The sequence below is a fragment of the Salvelinus namaycush genome, chromosome 21 (genome assembly GCF_016432855.1).
Source record: "Salvelinus namaycush isolate Seneca chromosome 21, SaNama_1.0, whole genome shotgun sequence".
NCBI lineage: Eukaryota > Metazoa > Chordata > Actinopteri > Salmoniformes > Salmonidae > Salvelinus > Salvelinus namaycush.
This window is the reverse complement of record NC_052327.1, coordinates 12,335,253-12,342,476: the sequence shown is the minus strand read 5'-3', so window position 1 is coordinate 12,342,476 and position 7,224 is coordinate 12,335,253.

Sequence of the window (7,224 nt, the reverse complement as noted above, 5' to 3'; positions counted from 1 at the left end):
AAAAGCAAGCAAGAGCAAAAAGTCTCATGTGTTTTTCAGTAAACAGGCCTGCTGTTAAGATATCTTTGAGTCTTGTACGTTGTGTGAAATGTTACAGTTGACTGATGAGAATTTTGGTTTTGAATGGACCTCTCCATGCAGATGCACTACTATATGTTAATATATAGACACTACCTCAATCTCTGGCTACTAGGTTACAACATGTCAAAGCATGTAATCCAGTCATACCACAGCAGCTCAGGTCATTAGAAGATGTATTTATTAATAGGTGTTAGTAAGATATCTATTACCTGCATCATTGCAAACAGAAGCTCTCCTTGTGACAGTGCCAGAGATTTTAGACCAGGGCCATGTTCATGAGGGCCCAATGTTTTAACACGTTCTGCAATGGAAAATGAAAATGAGTTCAGGTCTCACCAACCCCGTTTCCGTCAGTTTTCTTCTGTTTGATGTCGAATGAATACACCCCAGGTTCATGTTCATTAAGTCACCTGTTTCGCAATGGAAAATGAAAACCAGCGTTTCTTATCTTCATTTCACCCCGTTTTCTTTTGTTTTGTGCTTACTGAACAGGACCCTGTGCGCTGGTTGGAGGGGTGCATCTCAATAATCTAAACTGGCGTCCTATCCTTGTCTTCTCTCCTCCTCCTCCGCCACTGATAGAAAAGATCTGGACAAGTGAAATCATGTCCTGCAGGCACTAGCATCCATCACATTGCTTCGAAAAATATGTTGCTTATGCTTTGAAAGAGAGGAGAAAAAGAAAGGATGCCAGGTAGCACTATTGAGACACACCCCTAGCCTGTGAAACACCATGATATGAGGGTGATAAACTTCAAGGTGTAGACACTGGTGAAGCACATTGGCAGTGACTTATCCGAAGCTTCACTTTCTTAGTCTCTACACTGGCGGCAACAGTAGCCTAAGACTTTTCAGTTTAAACTAGTTTCAGTACTAGTATAAACTGCCCTCCGGCCTGGGCGCTCGCCCGTGAGTTATTCACCCATAGTGATTTGTTGAAGCATTTAATGAAAGTAATAATGTGTTCCCAAACACTTAATGGGCAGTGGCACCCCAATCACTACCCAGTGCCCTCCCTCCCCTTTACTCCTCTGGGACTGACCTAGAGGGGAGAGGAGAGGAAAAGAAGAGGCGAGATAGTACTCTGTTTGCTCTTCTGTCAGACAGACACCCAGTACATTTGGAGAGTCACGCTGTGGGTTCAGTGGGCGCCACCTTGGCACCTTCACTTTGCGATGAACATCCCTTGAAGAATAATTGTTCTGTGTGAGCACGTACGTGCGTGGGTGGCAAGCACAGGGGTGTTGTGTAACAGGTTAAAGGCCCTTGGTTGAGCAGGGATGTGTGTGTGTGTGTGTGTGTGGAGCCAACTCTCGCCAGCCCACACTGTGGTGGGACTATTTGTTCCTAGAGAGAGGTTGAAGGTGGAACTCTTGTGTACAAATGGACAGAGAAATGCCTCCGCACTGTGTTTGTGGGTAAAGCGCTTGTATACTGCTCTTGTTTGAGAATACAATTCCTAACCAAGATATCTACATATATTTCCGGATGTTGTGTATCCCTAGAAGTAATCCAAATTCGTCCGAATTTAAGTTTTGAAAACATAGCGTATCCCCAAAAAGTTGAGCCGCCTTGGTGGTAAGATTTTCCACGTCTACAAATGTATATTCTGAGTGAAATATTACCGTCACGTTTGAAAAATGCACTATCTTGAGTACTTATGCATGACAAATTGCTAAAATACTATGCATATTACTGAAAAAATGTAATCATAATTTGTATGGGGTACGTTGAGCCAACTGGAACCTTGGCATAATGTATCCCAAAGCAACCATTTTGACTATCAGCCCACACAGCTACAAGGATGCACATTCATGCTAGGTTTTAAAGACCTTATATTGAAGCTGCTAGAGACCCCAACTGATGTATGAAAGTCTAAAAACAATCTACTTTGGTTTAGATACAAGTGTCATGAAATCTATAACACAATAAATATATTCAATTGCGGTTTGTTGCTTCACAGCCGACATGACCTCTTCCTAAATATTTGGTCACATGATTCATTTTGTGTATGGTTTCCTAGAAGCAAGAGGTGGCTAAACTAACCCTTTGGCACGACTTACCCCACACTCCCCTATATATGTTAAGGGCTTTAAAGTTCCTAGACAGGAAATGCAATATCTCTAAATGTTCCATTCCTCTTTCCATTTCCATTATACTCTACTGACACGCTAAAATAGATAGGTACATAGGCTTTACAGCAAATTGTATTGCCACCCCCTTACAGTAAATGTAAAAATATATAGAGGCTCAAACATTGAAGCATATTTATTTTAGCATCACTTTTATGTTTTATTAATTCTTTGGAACATTTTCCATTTATATACATAGTTGACATGTTTTATGTTCTAACGGGACAAATCCAATTTCTCATCTCTGAGCACTTTTAAACCCTACCTTCCAGTATCTCCCTGGCTTTTTGAGCCTTATCTTTTTCTTGTTCGACGTTTCCTCTCGGTCTGGAAAGGTTTTTGGCATGTGACCAGAAACGTCATGCTGATAATTACTACGTTAGCCGCTGTGTGCTAGCCCCTGATCCCGACACCTGTTATTACAAGCTGGAAACGGGTCCTTGTGGTATCGCGTGTTAGCCACAGGAGCCACTGGATTCCCAAATAGTCTGGACTCACCCACATGAAAAAATACTATAGAGTACTATGTTATAAATACTGTAGTAGTCACTGTAGTGTTTTTGTGGATGTTACTGTAGTACTCTGGTATTTACTGTAGTATACTGCAGTATTTACAGTTAACTACAGTACAAATACTGTAATAAAATAGAACTGTTATGCTATAGTAATTAATGTAGTGTTTTTGTGGGTTGTAGTATACTGTAGTATTTACTGTTGTGTTTTTGGGGATATTACTGTAGTATTTACTATAGTGTTTATTTTTATTTTTGATCTTTGACATAGAAGTGGATGCTTTCTCCCTCATGAAACCTACTGGAGAAATACTGAAAGAGCACATTCTACATACCCTGTAGGTAGGTAGGACTGGGGTCTTAATGAATAGTTCAGAGCTTCTGTTCTTTTCTATAACTTGTAGGGAACACAATATGGTCTATCCTTAGCATGTAGGTTTCTCTCTTATGGGTGGCAGAAATTGCGATATAGGGGAAGGGAATGGTCAGGGTATATACACATTAAAAACTGTAATATTTACTATAGATAATAAGTGTTGTGCTTTTGTGGACGTTACTGTAGTATTTAATGTAGTATTCTACAGTATACTACACCATTCTATAGTAAGTACTACACACGATCAAGGGATACTACAGGGTGTAGTATAGTATTCTACTGTATACTACAATTTCCTATATAATTCTAGCGTAAGTACTGTAGTATTCTATAGTAAACTGTAGTATTTTTTCATGTGGGCAGCCCAGTGACTTTACTGTTAATGCTATTACAGTAGTCCGTGACGTGTATTGTGCTATCGCTGGCCTTCACTGACATATGTCCCTCATAAGGTAATCTCTGAACCCAGAACCAAAGCCTACTTTTCATTAGAAACAGTTCACTTGATAAGGCTCATGTTTGCTTCTAAGATAGGGTCTTCGAACGCTTGCGTCAAACAGGAATTATGCTAAAGTGCTATTGTTTATACATGGCTATCTCAGTATTGTAAATTTAGTAACAGAAGTATTTTCTTGATGGTTCTGTTCGTGCTTTAGCCAACTTGTCGTTGCCTTGACAAACGCCTATGCAACACTGTTGAGAGCACTGAGTAGAGGCATTCCAGGGTCATGTTCATTATGGTACACTGTAGCAAAATGTTTTGCAATGGGAAAACAAAAACAAGCGTTCCTTGGACAAGTGGACCTACTGATAGCCTATACCTCCCACTTTGTTTCATAGCGTTTTCCCCCGTTTTGTGTCTACTGAACACGACCCTTTGCCCCTTTCTTCCCTAAGCAACATGATGATGGCTCAATTTAGGTTTCCAATAGCCTTGGAGTTCCCGCCATATTGCTTACAGGTTCCTTAAGATTTGCAAAAATCTATTGACAAGTTGCTAGGCCAGGAGTCTGGGGTTCAGTTGATTTAGGAGATTATAGTTTTAACCCTAAGGGGCAGTTTCATGGAGACAGATTAAGCCTAGTCCTGGACTAAAAAGTAAACTCTAAACAGAATCTCTCTTGAAAATACTTGTTAGTCCAGGATTATTCTTAATCTGTGTCCATGAGACCACCCCTAAGGGAGTTACCATGACCTCTGATGTGTGAAAAGAGACAGGGTATAGAATGCACTCAAAAAAAAAGTACACACTCATGGGCTGATGGAAACTGGGACACATTGTGTGGATATGTGTGTGTGTGAGCAGTATGCATGGTCATGATGTCCAGGCTCCTGCTGTGTTTCGCTAAGAGGCCTGCTGTCTGGGAACGATGTGACCAATAGGCTCAATTTCTCAGACAGACGGCTCCGTTCCATCAAACCACACACACACCACACACACACACACACACACACACACACACACACACACACACAGAAAGAGACAGGTTCAGACAGAGACTTTTGTCTACCGTGTGTGAGTGACCCTTACATACCCAAACCAGAAACTGTGGATATATGGCAGCATTCGTGCAAAACTGAAAGCGCGAACCACCGCATTCAACTATGGCAATGTGACTGTGAATATAGCCAAATACAAACAGTGTAGTTATCCTTTTCTCAATAGGGGGGCGCCATTTTCACTTTGTAAAAAATCGTTCCCAAATTAAACTGCCTCGTACTCAATTCTTGCTCGTACAATATGCATATTATTATTACTATTGGATAGAAAACACTCTCTAGTTTCTAAAACCGTTTGAATTATATCTGTGAGTAAAACAGAACTCATTTTGCAGCAAACTTCCTGTCAGGAACTGAAAAATCTGAAATCGAGGGCTCTGTTCCAGGGTCAGTTTATTAATTTGCATGGAATCTATGGGTCTACATGCACTGCATACGCCTTCCACTAGATGTCAGTAGGCAGTGAGAGTTGGAATGGGGTGTCTAGCTAGATCTGAGGCCGAACAAGACGTCTTGGAACGGAAGGTCTGGTCTTTTCATTGTTTGGCCTGACGCGAGAAGGAGCTCTGCATTGCGCTCTGAAAAGATTTCGTTTTAGAAGTTAGATATCTCCGGCTCTGATTTAATTTGATATATGTGTTAAAAACATCATAATGTAGTTATTTTAAACCGAGTTATATCAGTTTATATCAGTTTATTGCGATTTTCGGTATATTCTTTGTTTTGCGTTATGGTGAGTTGGCCACTTCTGTGCCGCATGGCTAGCGTTTGCTAGCGTTCTACAGATGAAGACGACATTCTACAACCGAACAACGATTATTCTGGACAAAGGACAACTTGTAAAAGATTCTGATGGAAGCTCATCAAATAGTAGGAACAATTTATGATGTTAATTCGTATTTCTGTCAAATGTTTAGACTAATATTCCGCCATTAATTTCGGCGCTGTCTCGCTATAACGTAAGCTGTATGTCGTAGTAACGTTATTTTTAAAAATCTAACACAGCGGTTGCATTAAGAACTAGTGTATCTTTAATTTGCTGTCCAACCTGTATTTTTTAGTCAAGTTTATGATTAGTTATTGATTAGATTAGGTGCCTCTCCAAGATATCTCCGGACAAATTGTTTGACTACTTATGGCTACTTATTCACATTGTTCAACCACGAATTGTACCGCTAAATATGCACATTTTCGAACAAACCATATATGTATTGTGTAATATGATGTTATAGGACTGTCATCTGATGAAGTTTGAGAAGGTTAGTGAAAAAATTAATATATTTTGCTGGTTTATTCGCTATCGCTAACGTTATGTTGAATGAATGGGGCTGTGTGGTAGGCTATTGTAGTAAGCTATATTGTGCTATATTGTGTTTTCGCTGTAAAACACTTAAAAAATCTGAAATATTGGCTGGATTCACAAGATGTTTGTCTTGCATTTGCTGTACACCGTGTATTTTTCATAAATGTTTTATGATGAGTATTTAGGTATTTCACGTTGGTTTCTGTAGTTATTCTAGCTGCTTTGGTGAAAGTTGTGATGGTGGCTGCAATGTAAAACTATGATTTATACCTGAAATATGCACATTTGTCTAACAAAACATATGCTATACAATAAATCTGTTATAAGACTGTCATCTGATTAAGTTGTTTCTTGGTTAGTGACTATATCTTTATTTGGTCGAATTTGTGATAGCTACCTATGCAGTAAAAAAATGGTGAAAAAAAAAGTTGGGTTTTTTGCTATCGTGGTTAGCTAATAGAAATACATATTGTGTTTTCCCTGTAAAACATTTTAAAAATCGGAAATGATGGCTGGATTCACAAGATGTGTATCTTTCATCTGGTGTCTTGGACTTGTGATTTCATGATATTTAGATGCTAGTATTTACTTGTGGCGCTATGCTAGGCTATGCTAGTCAGCTTTTTTACTGATGAGGGTGCTCCCGGATCCCGGGATTGTGACCAAGTAGAAGTTATTCTCTCCGTAAGCCAATCAAACAGGCAAAACGTCAGTACAGAGATAAAGTGGAGTCGTAATTCAACGGCTCAGTACGAAATGTATGTGGCAGGGTCTACAGACAATCACAGATTACAAAGTGGAAAACCAGCCACTTTGCGGACAGCGACGTCTTGCTCACAGATGAGCTAAACACCTTCTCCCCGCTTTGAGGATAACACAGTGTCACCGACGCGGCCCGCTCTCAAGGACTGTGGGCTCTCGTTCTCCGTGGCCGACGTGAGTAAGACATTTAAGCGCGTTAAACCTCGAAAGGCTGCTGGTCCAGACGGCATCCCTAACCGCATCCTCAGAGCATGGACATATTCGATTTCTCCCTATCCCAGTCTGGTGTCCCCACTTGCTTCAAGATGTCCAGCATTGTTCCTGTACCCAAGAAAGGAAAGGTAACTGAACTAAATGAATATCGCCCCATAGCACTCACTTCTGTCATCATGAAGTGCTTTGAGAGGCTAGTTAAGGATCATATCATACCTTACCTGACACCCTAGACACACTTCTATTTGCATACCGCCCCAATAGATCCACAGACGATGCAATCGCCATCGCACTGTACACTGCCCTATCCAATCTGGACAATCTGGATAAGAGGAATACCTACTT